This window comes from Dermacentor andersoni, chromosome 3, assembly GCF_023375885.2.
Source record: "Dermacentor andersoni chromosome 3, qqDerAnde1_hic_scaffold, whole genome shotgun sequence".
Classification (NCBI taxonomy): domain Eukaryota; kingdom Metazoa; phylum Arthropoda; class Arachnida; order Ixodida; family Ixodidae; genus Dermacentor; species Dermacentor andersoni.
The window spans coordinates 94,169,299-94,190,752 of record NC_092816.1 but is presented as its reverse complement, the minus strand read 5'-3'; the positions used below and the strand labels follow the sequence as shown (position 1 = coordinate 94,190,752).

The 21,454-nt window shown below is 48.8% G+C and overlaps 1 protein-coding gene across 2 annotated transcripts in view; it reads left to right on the top strand.

Annotated features, from left to right (window-relative positions):
* The window catches only part of Tpst (tyrosylprotein sulfotransferase), a 484,705-nt gene that overhangs the window by 200,213 nt on the left and 263,038 nt on the right, over positions 1–21,454 (top strand). For both annotated transcript variants that reach the window (XM_050189170.3, XM_050189177.3), the window contains exon 3: positions 14,912–14,960. The gene's annotated coding sequence lies outside the window, so the exon portion shown is untranslated. The remainder of the gene's footprint in view (positions 1–14,911; positions 14,961–21,454) is intronic.

Here is a 21,454-nt window from a genome sequence, read left to right as displayed (position 1 = left end):
GGCGCGTCTTGGTTCCTGAGATGACCCAGCAGTTGGCTGGAGCGTCCATCAAACGACCGTGACTGTTACCGGAGAGTCCGTGAGGAAACGCCGTAGAAACCCCTTCTCTAGGTGTTTCTTTCTCCCATTGGTCCGTGACTGCGATGATGAACCAACAAACAACACTCGATCCGCCAAACGTGTCTCGCCTTGCTGGCGCCGCAGATCTGTCAGTTGGGGCGGAATGGTCCGCTTCACGAAGCGATTCGTCACAGTGGGGCAGGAAACGCTTGAAGGTCACAACACCCGCTGGCCGACCGTAACAACGGGCCATCGTCTCTGTCTTACAATCTGGTTCGGTACTCGCAAAACTTTCGCTTTTAAGTGTTCTTGGCCATGGGCCGGCCACCTTTCCCCATGATATTTGTAGCTTCGTGATTGGCTGGATTTTTCTTTTTCTTGCGAACAATTCACGCGTAAGACCTTTTTGCGAATATGGTTCCTGATCTTCCGCAGCAGATGGTTGCGCCAAGCTAACGCCCTGAGTCATAGAGTTTGCGATGAGGGCTAAAAAGTCCTGCCAGGACACATCTTTACGGGTTCACCTGACAGACGTAACAAATGTTGTTCCTGCATATTGAGTAGAGCAAATATCTTAATTGGAAGCAAATATTGGCTTCTTGAATACCTTGGGGCTGATTTCGCTAGTGCAAGGCTCAATGTGTCCCTTATTTTCCTAGACTACACGTTAATCGTTGCTGGGATACGTGATACTTTTTTTTTAATACGTGACTTACGATATTATCACTATTTCTCTCGATTTCTGCGTTTGCACTTAGGCGTGCGCATTCGTAATAAACAATGACATAATTACACTTACATATATTTGCGCTGGCTGCGACCGTTTCAGTATCTCAGAGAGTGTCACCGAACAACGGAAGGTTTGAGGCAACGCTTCGACAAGAAACTTGTCTTCTTATTTTCGACTCGTCTTGGCCCCGTGGAAGGCCACTGCACTTTGTCGAAAGGTTGTCTGAATTCCTTGTTCGATAATTGTCGATCGCTTCGAGTCTTCTTCTCCATTGTGAACTTAATTCTGTTTTGCTCGGATAGTACGAGAGGCGTTACTCGAAACTGTTTTAATTAAGCGCGTTACTTCCTTCACATATCTATTAACATTGTATGCGGCGAACCGATTTTGTCTATCGCAGAGCCATCGACGTTTGTAAATCGATATCCCATCGGGGACGCCCGATGAAGCAGGAATTCTCAGCTGCGCGTATTGTACTACATCTCTTGTGACTTTGATTCTGGGATATAGCTATTCTGTTTTTTTTTTCTCTTTCGACGTGTATGGCGACGCGGGGCATATAGCATTGCGCTGTCCAAGACGCTGCTTCATGTTGTCCCTGTCGTGACAGCGCTCATCACAGTATATAGGAACGGAAAAACGCTGGCGGCGTCCGAACAGGCCAGCGATGTCCAATAAGGGGAGAAGACGTGGAACGGTGCAGTGCTCCTCACACATTTGGTTGTTTCCGGTTCCTTCGGCTCTCTGCTCTCCCTCCGTTAGCGGGACCGTGTCACGTACGACGTTTCCTCCCATCAGTTCCGAAGTAGTGACATTGTGCCGCGTGTTCCGAGTGCCAGCCACTGTTGCCGTGGGCCTTGTCTATATTCTTTAACAGCTGGCAGGGCTTATGGGGACAGCGTAAGTCTTCAGAAAAGCCGATGCTATCTCGCATCAGAGCCTGGCCGCATAACCGCCACGGCAGCTCACTGGATGTACAGCGTTCTGCTGCTGAGCGCGAAGTCATGGGTTCGAATCCAGAAAGAACAAAAATTAAGAGAGAAAACAAGAAAAGCAAATAAAATCAAGAAACACAACCCGTCCGTCGTTAGGGAGCTTTGTGGGCACGTCGTAGAACATCTGGCGGCCGAAATCAATCTGGAGCCCTCGACATTATACGCCGTCTTTCATAGCACCTGTCTTGCTTTGTAACTGTTGAACTCCGTTAAACCCCGGGCGCCCCGTGTAACGGAGATACGGATTGACGGTGTCGGTAAATGTAACACGCATAGCTCCGTAATTACGGGTGGAAAAATTACGGGTGGAAGCGAGCAAAAAAAAAAAAAAAAACGAAAAAGTGCAAGGACTAGCACGGCAGGACAAGTGCAGCCCTGTGATGCGTACTTTTCTCCTGTGTTGCCTTTCTATAATTGTGCCGGCTACATTTTACGTTGCCGAAGAACACATAGAAACGCGTAATTTCTTTTTGTGAGGTGCACTTGTACAAACAAAACGCCTATATCGGCGTTTTTCCCCCTTCTTTCTTAACGTTCTCGACCGTTCTCAGAAAAGCGCGCGGCGTGCTCCTCTGATAACAGTGCATCTTCAAATAAAGACGACTCGATCGGCGCGTGGAGTTCAACAAAAGACGGTCAAAATAAGCACGGACCAGAGCTGCACAGATAAGTAGGTATATAGGACTACGCACGCCGCGACGAATAATGGATGACCCTCGTTGTGGGAGCCCGACAAGCGTGGCGCGTATAACAAAACCCCGCGCCCCAGTTTGACGAATTATTAGAAGTTTCTGACGGGGGCGCCGGAAAAGCTCTTTTCTTTCTTCATTTTTTTTTTTTTGCGGCGCTGCCACTTGTCCCATCAACGCGATCAGTCGTTGTTGTTTGTGTTCTTCTTTTGTTGTTGTTATTGTTATCGTAGTTATTGTCTGCCTCCCTCTTGAACTGCACTTTGACGTGTACGGCGACCTGACGGTGCCGCTAACGCGGGAGCGCCTCCGAGAGAAATAAATACCATTGCTCCACAAGGCTTGTCATCGCGGCGCCATTGTTCGGGAAGCGCTGTTTTTTCGTTACGATTTGAAAGACCTTCTTCTTTCTTTGTCGCTTTTTTTCGTTTAGTTTGGGGCTATGTTTATGTGCCCTGCGAATTATTGAGTACAGTTCATTTAATATAACTACGCGAAAAAAAAAAAGGGTCAGCGGCTCACGGTCCAGAAAGATTGAGCGGTCGCCCCATGGTATTACTTACTGTTGGCGCTGGAAGTTCTGAAGAGTATTCTCTTGAATGTAAATTGCTTGCCTTGTGAGAAGAGTATGGTGCGTGCACAATGATGCTTGTCCTTCTGATGTTTTGAAAGGACATCTGTTTATTTTTCTGGCAGCTGGCTTAAATATAATATTTGCCTTAGTTGAAAAGGAAACGACAAAGGAAAGCAAATAAATACCAGATAAAGAAATATAAATGCAATTCAGAAACTAATTAATGTTTTCCGTATGCCTATGCGAAGCCCCTTTTCCTCGTTTGCACCGAGAAGCAATGCCGGGAAGTATGTACGCAGCGAGCGTAAGCTCATTAAAGGGGCTTTCTGTGTTTCGTCTAGTGTCGGATTAGCTTGGCTCTGCCATTATTCAGTGAGAAAGCCAATACGGCTCCGGCTTACGGTGAGCTTTTCATTTTTTTTAACGTTGCTGAAGTTTTCAACTTGTTCACATCGTATATGTTCCCTGCTTTGTCTCGCTCGTCGGTTCTCTGCGTTTTACAGATATAGCATCTCTGCTCATGTATTTTCTTCTTTTTTTGCCCCTTCAAACATTCACGACCGAGTAAAATCCTCGCTTTGACGTTTGATTCGCGAGTCTATAAGCTCAGAGGTTAAAAATAGGCAGAGGCGCACATTTGGCTGATGCTAGTACAGATTTTGTGTTAATGAGATTGCGTGTATGCTAGTGACTTAATTGAGCATGGGTGGGCGTTGTACGGTACTAGCTGTGAATGGCTATTCACATTATAACGGGCTGCGCGTTTGCCTGTGCCTTTAATCGTTACTATAGCAAACGTAGCCTCCCATTTTCTCCTTCGTACACGAAAATCGGCCACCTTGAATCCTTGGTGCTCTAAATTGCTGTGGGACTTTTCTTTTCTTGAGTATATATGGGAAATACAGAAAACTAGATGCTACGTATCGCGCTGTGTTGTCACACGTACGCTGTGTCTCATAGAAAATCATGCGCAAACGTGTGTATTGCATTTATAACGGACCATTATGACATAGCGAATCACGTACAACAAGATCAGTACTGTATAACACATAATAAAGAACAAGCACTTAAAGCATCTTTACGACAAAGACGAATCAACTGTAACAGGTGTTATTTTGGATTGACGAATTTCTGAACGCCTTCTTCGGCATCTTTTCCGTTGTAATTGATGATATTGTCGGCAATTTTCTAACGGGATAAGTTTGCCAAGAAAGCTGAATTACCGAGAAGGCCGGGAAGCGTAGGAGCCCGTGCATTGTGTGTGTAGGCCTGGCTGGCAGAAGAGAAAATAGCGACGCTTGTAAGAAAAAAAAAAGGAAAAAAGGGGGGGAAAAAAAAAAGAAGCCGCGTAGGGTTTACGAAGAAGACAAATAGAATGGGCGAAACAGTAGCTGCATTGCAACCGGGGTACCGTGAAGCCCTAGCAAAAAGAAAATAAAGCGGGAGTCTTTCCTTCTTCTTTTTTCTTTTATGCACTTGGGCTGTGCGTCTTCTTTTGGCTGTCTCATCCCAGCAGCTATGTACTGTTTGTTTTCGTTGCGTTGTCAGCGGCACCCGCCGGCTCTTGAGCGGGGGCGTCTCGTTCCGCACACCAAAATTGGCTGCCCTTCGCTTTGTTTCGTCAACTTCCTTCGCGCCCTCGTTGTGCGCAACAAACTGGGAACACGTTTAACGCACGAAAGTATAAGCGAAACAAGTACGGTATAGTGGAAATTAAAAGGAAAAGACCTAAAAAGAAAGCAGTAAGTGTTTCCGCATGTTTAGGTCGCGCGGGAAGATGCGCGTGGAAAAGGCGCGCGCGCGCAGTGTGCAGCTTTTTGCGGAGCTGCCTGCCATGTGTGGCGCGGAATGGTGCGCGTCACGCAGAGAAGTGACGCGCTTGTATTGTGTGCATTTCTCGCACCAAAGGTCCGCCCAATTAGGAGCTCCGTCTTGTCTTGGGTATTCCCGGTAGCGCTCGCGCGAACCTTATTCGTCCGGAGAAGTTTTGGGGCAGGATCTTGTATAGTTCCAGCAAAATCCGGCCGAGTTGCCGAGATATATATATATATATATAGTCGGAAATGCGGCAGGAAGGAAAAAGGGGTCGCACACGCAATCCGCTCTGACAATCACTGCCGATTCCACAAAAGAAAGATCGAGCGCCTTCCGCCGCTTTATACCGTTGTCGTAGTAGACGTTATAAATCCTCATATATAGGCCGGCTGGCGTTTCCGGAACTAGACTGATTTGTGAACGTATAGGGGTCCGTACACACTGCACAGAGTTTGTGACAGCGCCGAATCAGGTCGTTGCCGGAATCAAAAGAGCAATGCCGCTTGTGAGGCCTCGCGCATCCCGCAGCTTGTTGCAGCCGCGATGGGCGCGCGACTTCCTTTGTTTTCGAGAGTAAGTTTCGCACGAATAAGCCGTCAAGACAGATATACAGAAGTGTGCACGAAGCTGAACTCGGATGTCGGTTCTCGGGCGCGGTTTCTCGTACGACGATTTATTTGTGTGGAGACACAAGCTTGTTCCTTCTTTTTAACGTTTACACGACGTTTTCCTGCCGCGTTTGGTATACAGATGAAAACGTTTCACCGAGGCATACACGTGACAGTGCAAATAACTTCATCGTTGGGATGCTGTCTCAGCTGAAATGTGCGAACGCTTAGGTGAGTTCCGTGTGTGACTAGACGTCGCCACGACCATCTTCGCGATGATCGTTAGCAAGAGTAGATGGTTGCAGGTGCCCCAGCCAGCGGCCTGTGATGAAACCCTTACATACGTGTAAGAGAATTTTTGTGAATTGGGGACCACACTTCCCGTAAGCCGGTGGTCGCCAAGCCATTGCCTCAAGTCCCGTTGGCGCTTTGCAAGAAAGTCTCCTGTTCCTTCGCTATGGTCAGAACCATCGTGCTGTTACGTTTCGCCTACAACGCGCGGTAATGCCGGCGCGGATGCAACGGACGCCGGGGCTTCGTTCAAAGCGGCGGACATTTTGGCCCGTTCGACGCCGCCGCAACGCCTCCCCGCCAAGCGTGTCCAGGCGTGTTTCAGTGCCACGTGTCTTCGTATGTGCGTGTGTGTGTGTGTGCCCACGCTTGTCAAAGCGCGGCAGCCGGGGAGCGGAGCTCCCCAAGTGAGGTGCCAGGAGGTCTGTCCGTCGGCGGGTTGGCGATGCGTCACTACACTCGGCTCACCATGTCTCTCGGCTCGACCGTGCGCGCCGTCGTGGGCTCATGCTCCGCCGTCGCGTGGGCTCATCCCGTGACCTTCCTTCTGGCCCGCGACGCCGAGAGTATAAGAGCAGCTGCCCCCGGACGCCAGGAGAGAGGCTCCGATTTGTACTGTTGAGTTACGTGCTCTCCCGTCTCTCCACTTCGGTCGACCTGACCGGCCGCTCTTTTGCTATGTTAGAATAAACAAGTTGTTCTGTTACCAGTCTACTCTTGCTTTGCCGGGACCTCCGGATGCTTCCAGTGCCCCAGGCCGCCAGGCCAACGCTACCCTTGGGGCTTGCGACCCATTGGCAATAACGGGCGTCAACACCGAGCCCCCAACAACTGGTTGCCAGCGGTGAGATCGCGACAACGGAGGCCAGCAGCGAAGAGATGCGGTTGACTGTATGCTGAGCAGCACAACGACCATCCGGGAGCAGTGCAACGAGCCCTGTGTGATGACTGGTTGCCTGCAGCGGAACGACTGCGCTGAAGTCTTGGCTGCGAGGTTTGGTGAGTGCGGGACTTTCTTTTTCTGAGTTTTGCCAGGCTTTTGTTAGTGTCAGAAACAGAGCTGGTAATTGTGGTTGTCGTTGCTGCCGGGTTAGTTTGCGGCAAGACAATAGTAGGCAGTAGAGAAAGCAGCATTCAGAGCAGCCATGGATTTGAAGTCGTTGCGCAAACCGAAATTGCTGGAGCTTGCAAGAGAGTTGGGTCTGGATGTCTCAGACAAACTCAGAAAACCAGAACTGCTAAGGGCTATTCTTGAGTTAGAAGCTGAGGATGACGAGCTGTCGGAATGCCTTGAGACCATTGAGGAGAGGGAGACGGCAAAAAGACAGGAGCGCGAACTTAAAGAGCAAAAAGAGAAACAGGAGCGCGAACTTAAAGAGCAAAAAGAGAAACAGGAGCGCGAACTAAAAGAACAAAAAGAGAAAGAAAAAGAAGAGCGCGACCGTCAACACGCTTTGGAAATGAAGCGTCTCGAGCTAGAGATGGAACGCGCTCGTAATGGAAGTCAGGCACACGGTGCAGGAGAACGAGTATTGTTCAAAATGACTGACCTGATGCGGCCGTTTAAGCTTGGAGAGGACATTGGTTTGTTCCTGGTTAACTTTGAGCGAACGTGCGAGAAGCAGGGGTTCTCTCGGGAAACGTGGCCACAGCGCTTGCTCACTTTGCTACCCGGCGAGGCGGCCGACGTAGTCGCTCGCTTGAATGGAGAGGAGGCAGAGGATTTCGACAAAGTGAAATCGAGTCTGCTAAAAAAGTACAGGCTGTCAGCGGAGGCGTTCCGTCGGAAGTTTCGGGAAAACGAGAAAGGCAGAAGTGAGTCATATACAGAGTTTGCGTACAGGCTTATGTCAAACATGCAGGAGTGGCTCAAAGAAGAGAAAGCGTTTGGTGACCACGAGAAAGTTCTGCAGTGTTTCGGGCTAGAACAGTTTTATAGTCGGTTACCTGAGAACGTGCGGTACTGGGTCTTGGATAGGCCAGACGTTAGTACGGTGGCTAGAGCCGCTGAGTTAGCCGAGGAGTTTGTGACGCGTCGGGCTCGTGGAGCTAAGGACGGTCAAAAGGGTGAATTTGGCTCCAAGTTTGAGAGGCCGAAGTTCACGCCCATGAGAAAGCGGTTCGAGACGAGGCGAGCGCGCGTGTGTTATACGTGCCAGAAGCCGGGTCACTTTTCGGCGCAGTGTCCGACCGAACGTGAGGAGACGGCGGCAGCCGAAGCCGAACGCAGAAAGCGGTTCGAGATGAGGCAAGTGCGCGTGTGTTATACGTGTCAGAAGCCGGGTCACTTTTCGGCGCAGTGTCCAGAAACAAAACCAAAAGTCGTGTTTTTGTCATTATGCAGCACTGACGAGAACATCAAGCTTCTCGAGCCTTACATGCGAGACCTCCTCGTGAACGGGAAAGAGTGCCGAGTGCTTCGCGATACCGCAGCTACGATGGATGTCGTTCACCCCTCTTACGTAGAACCCGATATGTTCACGGGCGAGTGCGCATGGATCAAGCAAGCAGTGGAAGCTCATAGCGTGTGTCTGCCGGTAGCAAAAGTGCTTATTGAAGGACCTTTCGGAGCACTTGAGACGGAGGCCGCAGTGTCATCTATGCTGCCCCCCCAGTACCCGTACCTATTTTCGAACAGGTCCGATCACCTCCTGCGCGAGAAGGGGCTTTTGTTTGGTGAGGCTAGCGTTCAGGCCTTAACCAGATCGAAGGTTCGGAAGCTCGCTGCAAAGGCGGTAGTTGCGGGGTCGACGTTGTTGAACGATGAAAAAGGGTCAGAGGCGCAGCAAGCTGGTATTCAGAGCACGCCCGAACGGGATAAAATTGAGCCTGTAGCGTTAAAGGCACCAGATACTGGAGAGGAAATTCCCGATGCGGGAAAGTTAGAAGAGCTTCCGGTCGAGCTTCCGGGACTAGGCTCAGTGACGAACAGGAAAGACACCGATCAAGTCATTAGTGACTTAATAAGTAAAGCATCGCTGTCGCCTGAGCAGAAAACCGAACTACACCAGCTCTTACAAGAGTTTCAAGGTCTGTTCTCTGAGAGGCCTGGTAGGACTTCTGTCCTTACTCATGACATAGAGCTTACCTCCCCAGAGCCAGTACGATCCAAGGCGTACCGGGTGTCACCCCGCCAGAGCGATATTATGGAGGCTGAGGTAAAGAAAATGCTACAGCTCGGTGTTATTGAAGCGGGTGAGAGTGATTATACCTCCCCTTTGATTTTAGTTGAGGTACCGGGCAAGGAACCTCGTCCTTGCGTCGACTACCGCAGGCTTAATTCCATCACTAAGGATCAAATTTATCCGATCCCTAACATCGAGGAGCGCCTTGAGAGAGTGAGTAGCGCTCAGTTTATTTCCACCCTAGATCTTGTCAGGGGTTATTGGCAGGTTCCACTTACAGAAGAGGCTAGTAGGTATGCGGCATTCATTTCACCAATGGGGACATTCCGTCCTAAAGTTTTGAGTTTTGGTTTGAAGAACGCGCCATACTGCTTTTCAAGCCTCATGGATAAAGTGTTGCGGGGACAGCAAGAATTCGCTTTACCGTATCTAGACGACGTAGCGATATTCTCCGCATCCTGGCCTGAGCATATGGCGCACTTGCGGGCAGTGCTAACCCGCCTGCGCGATGCGGGCTTGACAGTCAAGGCTCCCAAGTGCCAGTTAGCACAGGCCGAGGTTGTCTACCTCGGACACGTGATTGGTCGGGGTCGTCGCCGCCCCTCTGAAATAAAGGTGGCCGCTGTGCGAGACTTCCCGCAACCGCGCACGAAGACCGATATTCGGTCGTTCTTAGGTGTCGCCGGCTACTATCAGAGGTACATCCCCAGGTACTCTGATATCGCGGCTCCCCTAACGGATGCTCTAAGAAAGACAGAGCCGCAAACAGTCGTCTGGGACGAGGCAAAGGAAAGAGCTTTTAGCGCCCTAAAGAGCGCCCTAACAAGCCAGCCTGTGCTACGATCGCCCGACTACACAAAAGGGTTCGTTGTTCAGTGTGATGCTAGTGAGCGAGGCATGGGCGTTGTACTGTGCCAACGGGAAAATGGAGAAGTAGAACACCCCGTCCTGTATGCTAGTCGTAAGCTGACGAGTCGTGAGCAGGCGTATAGCGCCACCGAGAAAGAGTGTGCGTGTATCGTGTGGGCCGTTCAGAAATTGTCATGTTACCTAGCCGGCTCGAGGTTTATCATTGAAACGGATCACTGCCCTCTCCAATGGCTGCAGACCATCTCTCCCAAAAATGGCCGCCTCCTGCGCTGGAGCCTCGCTTTGCAACAATATTCCTTTGAGGTACGTTACAAAAAGGGGAGTCTCAACGGTAACGCCGATGGCTTAAGTCGAAGCCCCTAACGTGGGAATCAGCCTCAAAATTGCTTGTTACTGATGTTTTTCTTCCTGAGGCAGGATTTTTAACCTATTGCTTTCGTGTAGTGTTTCAAAGTGATGATGTGCTTTCTAGTGCAATTTTCCGATTTGTGGACGCGTTCTGAGTGCTGCTAAACTACTGTAAGGAACTAGGCAGCAGTATAAAAGGGGAAAGAGCCTGGCAGGGCTTAGTGAGGGTTGTGCCGTGCTTGCTGACTGAGCGGTTGACTTTCGGCGTAGTTCTAACGCTTGCCGGAAACGAGAACAAAAATGTCAACTCTCCCGAAGTCACTTTGCAGTGTCCTGTGTGCACCTGAACGTGAGAACGAGGCCTTCTCTGTGCGCTGCGCTCAAGAAACGCCAAAGGACGCCCGACTTCGGTTATGAGCATCATCGAGCGACATCCCTCCGGACAGCGGATGCAGTCCCCTGACCATCGGGATCTCCTTCCCCCGGCGGGGCGGTCTGTTACGTTTCGCCTACAACGCGCGGTAATGCCGGCGCGGATGCAACGGACGCCGGGGCTTCGTTCAAAGCGGCGGACATTTTGGCCCGTTCGACGCCGCCGCAACGCCTCCCCGCCAAGCGTGTCCAGGCGTGTTTCAGTGCCACGTGTCTTCGTATGTGCGTGTGTGTGTGTGTGCCCACGCTTGTCAAAGCGCGGCAGCCGGGGAGCGGAGCTCCCCAAGTGAGGTGCCAGGAGGTCTGTCCGTCGGCGGGTTGGCGATGCGTCACTACACTCGGCTCACCATGTCTCTCGGCTCGACCGTGCGCGCCGTCGTGGGCTCATGCTCCGCCGTCGCGTGGGCTCATCCCGTGACCTTCCTTCTGGCCCGCGACGCCGAGAGTATAAGAGCAGCTGCCCCCGGACGCCAGGAGAGAGGCTCCGATTTGTACTGTTGAGTTACGTGCTTTCCCGTCTCTCCACTTCGGTCGACCTGACCGGCCGCTCTTTTGCTATGTTAGAATAAACAAGTTGTTCTGTTACCAGTCTACTCTTGCTTTGCCGGGACCTCCGGATGCTTCCAGTGCCCCAGGCCGCCAGGCCAACGCTACCCTTGGGGCTTGCGACCCATTGGCAATAACGGGCGTCAACACCGAGCCCCCAACAGTGCTATAACACAAATCTTAAGTTGTGGATCCATATCCCATCGCTGCCAAACATTTGTTGGCCGTGGCGCGTCAGTTCTCTCGAAAGGCGTGCACAAGTAAGAGTATGCGTTGCCATGCAAAGAGTGGCTTGCCGATGAAGTGATTGGGAAAAGAAACGAGAAGAAGGGGTTTGTTTTATATATCTACAAATGTCGCCCGTGAACGTCGTGTCTGGTGGAACGGGCGTTCATCTTCAGTCCAGGAAAGTTCGTCTCTTAGCCGCCTTATAAAGAAGGGGAATATGACGGTGAAGCTCAAGGGCTTAATCGGGTGCATGACACGGAAGCGCGCTATAGTGAAATCCACGCAAAATATAATAATAAATAAATGAAAGGGCGCTTTCTGCTGGCCAAGGAAGTAAAAGTGAATAATAGCGAGACTTAAAAGGGGAGCAGCTTCGAGGGCGTGCCCACGATTTCCTGCAGGGATGCCCAGCGTCTTCCAGGCGGGCGTGGTGCGGACTGCCCGGCGTGACAGGCGGGGAGATTTAATGAACGCGCATTCCATGCGGCGGGGCTAGGAATGCGCCGGAGCACGGTATAGCGCCGCGCGATCTGCCAGGCAGCAAAATTGCAAGAGAGGGGACGAAGCAGGGGGGGTGGGGGAGAGGAACGGTGACGTACAGGAGAAAGGGATAAGGTGATGCCGGGGAATGAGGCCCGTAAGGAGTAGAGGGTGTGGTGAAAAAAAAAAAAACCGTGCTCGTTATCCAAGTAAAATGAATCGGGACCTGTGACAGATGAAAGGGACTGGTCAGCCGCCGCGAGTACATTGTACTCCCGGCTCTTGACCAGATTCGTGTTTACGTCGAAACTGCGGCACGCACCAATCTGTGGACGATCGGGATTCCGTGCGATAACGATCTTCATCCTCTTTTCTTTTTCCACACAATTTTTCCTTTTCGTTGTTCCTTCGAAATTTCATCTCACGAGGTGCGACGAGTTGTCTTATTTTCTTCCCGTGTCGTAATGGCTGTCTTTGTCTTCGTGGACCTGATCGCAGTTTCGCTGCACATATAGTTCTATAACAAGACACGCACAAAGAAAACACGATCACGCACGCAGCAACTGCTTCATTCAGCTTGATAATTCAAAATACATTTACGTCCACAAAGACCAAGAAAAGAAAAAAAGGAATTGGCAGCTTTGCCCTAAAGGCGACACACTGACTGCGATAGCAATGCTTGGCGTTACTCTCGAACACCTCGAACTAACTCCTAACTATACGCGGGTCCGACTAACAGGGACGCGATGTACGCGGGTGCGCCATTATTTCTGGCACCATGAAAAGCTTTGAGTCGCCATGTGGGGCCTGTAATGAGATCGCACAAGCGCCATTACGCTGCCCGTGAAAAGCCGTGCCAGCAAAATTATATTACTTTCAGGTTTTAGCACTAATATTGTTTTCCACCTTTAATACTTCGCAGTCTGAGAATATTTCAGATAAAAGGCATGCGCTGCGAATGTTGTGTTTCGTGACTTTTGTCTACGCGCTGCAGTTGTCGAAAATTCTGAGGAATAATTTAGTCATGAACGCAAAACTTGGTATGACCAACTTTAGTGAGTGAATAGTGGAGCAATATAACCTGCAAATATCTAAAAAAATGAATTGGAAAATATCTACAAAGATTACACAGCTTTACTTAGCTATTCACAAGAAAAGCAGAAAATTACCTACCAAGAAAGGGGTCAGGCAAGGAGACACAATCTCTCCAATGCTATTCACTGCGTGCTTACCGGAAGTATTCAAGGTATTAGACCGAGAAGGTTTTAGGGGTGAGGACCAACGGCGTATATCGCAGCAACCTTCGGTTTACGCATGACATTGTTCACTTCTGTTCAGCAACACGGGAGACGAATTACGACAAATGATTGAAAATCTTAACCGAGAAAGTGCAAGAGCGGGGTTTAAGATTAATATGCAGAGGACAAAGGTAATATTCAATAGCCTGGCAAGGGAACAAGAATTCATGATCACCAATCAGCCTCGAGAGTCTGTGCAGGGGTACGTTTATCTTGGTCAATTACTCACAAGGGACCCTGATCATGGGAAGGAATTTAGAGAAGAATGAAACATGTAGAGGACGCTTAAGCGTTACCTTTAAAATTGAAACGTGATATCATTCAAAGGTCCTCGACTGCTTCTCACGCTTCCCGGCAACTGGAGCGTACGCAATCGTAAGGTTTACAGGAAACGCTGGCCGCCAACGCTATGCACGAAGGCGGGCTTTGTGGTAGAAACGTGGCCTCTTGCATTGCCCGCGATGCGGCGGAGGCGAGCTACAGCTGGAGGTATTGCAAGGAACCGGGCGCGCCGCTCCGTGGCCCCCGAGACATCCACGCGCCGGCGTGCGCAAATGGCGGACGCCGCGGCCGGTCTGTGACTTGTAGAAGCGCTGGAAAAGGGGTTTCTTTCAGCTTTCGCGAAACAGAATTATCTTTTTTCGCATAGTCAAATTACAATCCGAGAGCTATGATGCCTGTAGGTTGTATGTATGTCGTAGATTACGATTTTACCACATATTTTAGCTTGAGAATTCAATCAGCTCAGTAAATTTCTTGCGTCACGTGGATGGCCTGGGTATGGGTTCATCGATAATCTTGTGGAAACGACGTCTGGCGCCGGACGCCGCCGCTGGATATTCTGTGACACGGGCTCTTTAACGCTATCGCGTTAAAATGTGTTAAGGTGCATGCGGCAGGCATTACCGAATGCTGACTAGGAGCTTACCACTGTCGTTGAATAGAAAAGTGTACGATCACTGCATTCTACCGGTGCTAACATATGGGGCAGAAACTTGGAGGTTAACAAAGAAGCTCGAGAACAAGGACCGTGCAGAGAGCGATGGAACGGAAAATGTTAGGTGTTAACATTAAGACACAGGAAGGAGCAGTGTGGATCAGAGAATAAACGTGTACAGCCGATATTCTAGTTGACATATAAAGTAAGCAATGGAGCTGGGCAGGTCATGCAAAGGCAGGCAACGCCGCCTGATTTTCCTGAAAAACTCCCTGATGTTGGGTGCCAATGCGCTTGTAACCGGGATCGTCATCCAACATGCCCGTTACTAATGCGTATGAGCCCATAGGCCGCATTCATTTATTGAAGTGCCTATAGAGCGGCCTTAGGACGTTATTGTAGGGGACATTATTGTCACATCGTTGTAACTCACAGATATTTTCGTTTGTAAGAGGCGTTTGCAATATGCAAACCGTCTTTGCTATGATAACATGTTGAACGTCACTCCAGGCTACCATCTACCCTTACGACCAGAGTTACGTAATGTAAGAGCTTCCTTCATGCATATGGGCCCAGTTTCGTAAAGAAGCCGCGGTTTCTTCACAACGCAGCGTCCTGCAGCGGATCCGGCGGCGCCATTCTCGTGGCAAGTTTGCGCAGCGGTGCCCTGGAGACTTCGCACTCTCCTTAAATTAGTTTTGCGGCGGTGACAAAGGAGTGGATTTTCATGTATGCACGACGCATTGCGATACCATCTGCTTTTTTTTTTTTCACTGTTCCGCTGTGTGCGTCTTGTATAGCTTGTTACACCCGTGTTGTGTAAAAAAAAATTCTGTCGTAACATCGTTTTCACTGTATTTCTTTCTCTTTTTTTTTTCGTTGCAGTGCAACGTCGATCCGGCGAGCCACCTCTGCCTCCAGAGTCTGGGACGAGGTAAGCTGCCTTCCGTGTATTTGTCTTTCTTTGTGTAACAGTTTGCGAAACTCTCGACACTCTCTGACACCTTTTTCGTACGTCTGTTCGCGAGACAAGTTCCATTTCGCGGTCTTGCTCAACCGACGAAGTCGCCCGGAAGGTTCCGTTTGAAAGCCGTGCGAGCTCCCGGTCTCGCGCATTTTACGGTTTCCGATGTAGCGAACGGAAAAAAAAAAGTTTACAAATAAGTGAAAAGCGAAATCTCTAGTTGGAGGCGCTGGCGGCTTGTTGCGTTTGGTCGCAAGATGAAAGTCTTAATGCGCAGATCTAATGGCCAAGGCGGCGACGCCGTGGAACGAGACTTCTCCAAGCGTGTCGTGTCGTTGGCGTGTTCGTCGTATATGTAGCGTATAATGGCAGCGGTGCAGTATAATTCCGAAGGAAGTGCACTCCCTGTCGTGGCTTTCGCCACATGATATATGCAAGGTGTGCCATTATGAAGAGGAGCTAGCACCGCATGTTTATTCAAAGCCCTTAATTATGCTCGATGTTGCGCTTACATTAGAAAAAAGAAATAATAATTAAAGAGTCAGATTCTTCTTCAAGCTAACTATGTTGTCCGGTACAGTAGAAAGTTATATTATGTGACAGGAAAAACATATGCGCACAGACGAGATGTTGCCTTTATTGTTCTAGTGCACTAACGTGGAGGTGACGAGAATTTCTTTATTTTTTCTTTTATTTTGTGGATCGTCATGGACCTGTCGTTGCGTGTGGGCGGACGCGTGACTCCTCAGAGCATTACGAGGGACAAAGCCGCTTCGGCGTCCGCACGTCGGCGACGCCTTGCGCGGCCGAGAAGGCCACCTCACGGTCGCGCATCAGCTCAGAACGGGCCGTGTATATATATATATATATATATATATATATATATATATATCGTAGCGCGCCTAATTGCACCGTGTTTCCTGCGTGAGCGAGCCCGTGCTATGTGCACTGAATCGCTCGCATTCGCTCCTCCGCGGTGATCCATGCGTCTCCTGCACGACGTTGCTTTCTCGGTAGATAGATGCACGTCGGGAGTGGTCGGAGAGATAAATGTCGCTTGAGAGGCGAGAGGAACGTTTTCGGCGCCCTGACGCGGGGTGGCAGACCTTCATTTTTCGTTTACGAATAAGGATTCACGCCCCCGCCCCCGTTCCCCCTCTATAATTGCTGATGCCCTCCGAGTCACGCGGGGAGTCATCCGCTGTTCTAATCGTCGTCAGCAAAGGCTGTATCGTCGACGCCGTTGTTTGTCGTGGCCAGTGTCGTCGTTGACGTCGCCGCTGCTTTCGTTGGCCGTGTTGTCTCCTTCTCTTCCTCGCCGAACCGTCCCCACCGCGGATGCTAGCCGTTATTCCTGCTTAAGAAAGAAAGAAAATTATTGAGCATACATACGCGAATGCAACCCCTCCCCTCCTCCCCATTCTCTTAGTGGCTCAGTGGATATGGCGTTTTGCTACTGAGCACGACGTCGCGGTTTCGATTTCGATACGAGCGAGTAAAAAAAAAAAAAAGAAAGCCCAGACAAAATGAGTAAATGGTCGTGTACTTGGATCGAATTGCGCGCTAAAGAAGAACAGTCGATTAAAATTAATTCGCTGCCCTTCACTACGGAATCTCTCGTTATTTGTAAGACTTAATTTTATTTGTAAATTGTAAATTATTTGTAAATTATTTTATTTGTAAATTGTAAGACTTAATTTTAAATTGGCACGATCCTGAGAGAAGAACGCATCTGCAAAGTAGCTTCCTCGTTATTTCCTGCTCGCCTCCCGGTCAGCTCAGGTGGTGTAGCTAACCCCGATTTCTTCGCGCGTTCATATCGGGATCAGGACGAAGTTTCCTCAACTCGCGAGGACATTTGTTTTTCTTCATTTTTTTTGTGATCGACCCGTCTGAGTTTTTTTTTTTTTTTTTGTAGACACGAAACTTGTTCCACCTTCCGAATTTCGGCAGTACTGAATTGCCATACGAGGTGGTATCGAAAAGTTTCGAGACTGGCTCTGTTTTGAAAAAGAGTAGCTCTTTCGTGGACATTCAAACACCGTCACCTTCGAAATAGTCCCCTGGCGCAGCAATACAGCGCTCCCAGTGTTCCAGCCGCTTTGCCCAGTCAACATGTCCTGGAAACCTTCTTTCCCGAACGAGTCGAGCGCCTTCTGTGTTTCGAGGTTCATTTAAGCAATCATGTTAAATAAAAATGGCAACATTCGTGCATTCGGTGGTCGTTTCCTGATGTGGAAAAACACTTGCTTTCAGTACCAGTGAGTGGCTTTTTGCGACGAACCTCGTATGCTGCAACGTAGGGAAACTCCCACAGTTCTTGACATACGCAGCCATGTGGTTAATACCGTAGCAATATCTTGAGGCCATTTCGGAATAAAATCAATTGGCCGTTGTCGCCCCTCCGTTTCAACGTGTGTCTCTTTGTCCCCTACCTTTGTTTTTCCATAAAGCCTATACCATTATGTCTGATCAAGTGGCTGGAGCGAAAGCTCTGCTGTACGTTTTGATGTTCGTATTTAGCTCTTGTTACTCCGTCGTTTCCTTCTCGAGCCTCTCTTTTCTTTTCTTTCTTTCTTTCTTTCTTTCTTTCTTTCTTTCTTTCTGTTTCCTTCACCATTCGTTTCATAGGGAGCTCCTATATTACGCTTCCCTCGTGTGATCAACGTTTCCATAAACACATGTTGCAGCCCATGAGGCTGTCACTTTCATGCACTAATTTTCGGTCTCCTAGTAGGCCCACGGCCAGGCTTTGCCCGCGCTATATGGAGGACGTCCAAATGCATTGTTTTTTTTCTTCTTCTTTATTTCTTTACGTCCTGTACGACTTGGCTGTCATGTTGATGCCTAATAACTGTCGCTGTGACATCTAGTTGGCCAACTCGGCTTTTTATGGATACTTGTACATTCCGCAACCGTTCCTCGCCAACGCATTTCCCTTGTGGGCGCGGTGATGCCTCTTCGCGTTTTCTGTACGTTAATAACGTCCTCATAATGTTTAACTTATGAATTATGCAGTTCGAGACATTTTCGGGAGTGGCAGCTGAGATAACTAGGACATTTAGGTGCCATGAAAATTGCGAAGGACGCTATGGAAGTGCCAAGAGATGGACGATAATAACGGACGCCATGCTACGTCCGAAAGCTCTCTTTCTCCATTTTTTTTTTCTTCTTGCGGTCGTCTCCAACTTGGCTGTCATGTCGAAGTCTAATAAGTGTCTCCGTGAAATCTAATTAGACAGCTCGCCTCGTTGTGGCAACTCATAGCGCAACCGATCCATTTCGGGCCGACGGCTCTCACTTTTCATTACGTCTGTCAACATCGCTCCTCTTTCCTCGTGACGTCAATCCGTTTATTAGCAAGTATTGACTATACGTACTTCGCGTTCTGCCCCCGCGTGACGGACTCCGTAATTGAGTTAATTTGCTCCCATAAATCCGTGCTGGGTGTCCGCCGCTCCGCCAACGCATCTTTCGCAACGTTCGCCGATTCCATCGCGAACCTTTCAACGGGATTGTGCGAGAATAAGGTATTTGCGTTGCTCGTCCCACTCGGGCTTTCTCGATACGTTGCATGACACCTCGATTGCGTCTGTTACGTACGCCGATGCGCAAAGGCGGATGTGCGTGGAACGTAAGAGATAGATAGATAGATAGATAGATAGATAGATAGATAGATAGATTGATAGATAGATAGATAGATAGATAGATAGATAGATAGATAGATAGATAGATAGATAGATAGATAGATAGATAGATAGATAGATAGATAGATAGATAGATAGATAGATAGATTATTGCGCTAACTTTCGTAAAAGCCGTGAAAGCGGGGTAAGAGTGCTTGATTCGTATAATCATCAGTGTTCGAACAAGAGTTGCCTTAGACTTGCGCCTACTTCTCGACCAGGGAACTTCTGGAAATGGAGGTGTCTATACAAGAGGACTTTTGACAAGTCCTCTGGTGTTGCGCTTCGGTCACGAGATAGCTCTCGTTCGACCACCGTTGATCACTTCGAAAAATCTCCGTCTTCTGTCGTGTTTGACTCGCGTCGCATATCAATGTCGTACATGGGGTGACTTTGTGCAGGGTGCTTTGCGCGATTGTTTCGTGATGCAATATCTCCGACTTTCATTTGCAGAAACGCCGCATTATTTTGCGTCATCGTGCATATACCGTCGGAGAATGACGTTAAGATAAAGTTAGGTGAAAATGTTGTCAGAAAAGACTCGAAGACACTTCAGGGTTTTTGAAGTCAGTTTCATTATGCTATTGCCGCGTTACGAACGTATACGCTGAAAGCATCACCTCTATGCAGTTTGAGAATGTAACCGTCTGCTCGTCTTTGTTGCAGTGAAAAGTAGCTTTTTTTCCTTTGCCTTAATGCAAGGAGGAATACGTAAAATAATGTGGTGGCCGGGTTGGCATGTTTGACGCTACGTTCTGGATTTTCATGTCATATCGCAATATTCGAAACGCAGTTCAAGGTTTCTGTCTCTTACTGTACGTGTGACGGTACGACGGTTTAGATAAAGTTTGTGCTAATATTCTCGAGAGATGGGGCACGATCGAAGATCGCAGCTGACGACTCTCCGCGGCCTATAGGCCAATCGCGTGAGGCGAAACTGAACGGAAACTGAACGCGCGTTTCGAACAGCGATCTCCGATCGCGCCCTTGATGGCAAATATTATGATAAAACTACCTACAGGTTGTATGCATACCACAAGCGTCTGCGCGGTATGGCAATTACATGTAATTGCTTCCGAAGTAATTTTTTGAAAATTATCGAATGCAATGTAATGTACAAGGGGTTTTCACGAGTATATAATTGGATTCCAGTTCTCGACATTCCGGAGCTGCTTGCGTGCAGTGAAACCGCCTAAATCAAACGTCGGGTTCACTGCGCCGTCTTATCGCGTCAGCTATGTGTAGTCTACATGGCACATCGTATTCCCGTAGCGAAATCCACTTTCAAGTTTTGGAACAAGTATAGCAACGTTCTTTTTGTACGCCTTCCTTATTTCTTCTTTCCTTCCTCATTTTTATCTATTCCTGCGATTGTGATGAATTCTCTGACGCTCCGGTGAAGTGATTCGAAACGACGGATGCGCTGCTACCAAACAAGAAAATGTCCTATTTTCGGAAGACTCAGGCTTCCAGAAACTGACTTCGTCAGTGCCGCAAAGCGTTGATCGGAAAGTAGTATTTTTGCAGGTTCGCTACTCTGCTTTGGCGTATGACAATGCTAGGTTCTGGTTATGGTTAGCTTGTCGCTGGGTTAGGGGGGTATAAGGACGAATTATTATATTGTGGAGAGGGAAGGAACGAGTTGGATATGCGTCTGAAGTCTGACTGTTTATTTTTACGGTTACTTGTCTGACGTTCGTACTGCAGTAAAAAATAATCTCATTTGCGGCCTGAAATGAATACATAAGCAGCGTTTCTTACTTCTTTTTCTCTCAGTAACAAGTACAGGAAGTTATTTGTGCTCGTGCTCGTGATAGGTTTGGCGCATCACCGTACTTTAACGCAGCCTCCTAGCATCACTTGGTTTAAATTTGAAGAATTAATAACATCATAAAATGTAAGGCTCGCAATTTACATTTAAATAAAGAAACGGTTCGACGGGTGTTGAAGCGTCCGGTTTTCGATTTGGTCTGTATCGGTGTTTGTTTATCGTGCGTTCCGTAGATTGTTTCCATTTTGGTATAGTATGTATACCGAATGCGTGGTTCAGCATAATCAGGAATTGCATAATTAATGGCCTCGTTACTTTTTTTTCTTCTGGTAATACAAGTGGCTACCTTCGGAAGACTGCGATGCATGCTGTCCCGTTGCAAAACTTTCCTGCATTTCGATTACCAAACTCCCCTGCATGGTATGACTGCGCAATCACCCTATCTGCGCGAAGAACGTCGCTTAACTTTTTCGTTAATGCCACGTTTGAAGTCGAAGCTAAAGCGGAGGAAGCGACCAAGCAATCAAAAGTTGAGAAAGCGACAGAAAAATAAATAAAGGAAAGGAAACAAGCCTTTAGGTAGCCATATCGTGTTCCAATGTTTTCAGCACTAGTCGGATCCTTCTCTTCGTTTTACCACACGTTGCTGCCTCCTGCCGTAACGCGCCGTGCACTCTGCATCTCACTCGCATGTCAAATAGCATTTTGTTTTTCGTCGCAGATCTTTTTTTTTTTTGTGCTCTCGTAGCTTCGCCTCGGTTTTTATATCTGTGGTTTCCCAAGCGGAGCATTCCTTTTCGTCCACAGAAGCGAGAGCGGTGTTATTCCTTGCTCAGCAATCTCCGCTGCTTCCTTCTGTGGCCTTTGTTTCGTAATTCCCAGCGCCCGGGTTTCCTTTTTCGTCCCTCGCCGAGAGGGAAAAAGCACCAGCAGCGCCGCACTGTGGCGCCATCTTTCTTCTCCGAGTGACGTCATCGCTGCACCACCGCCGCCGCGCGTGCGGCGGG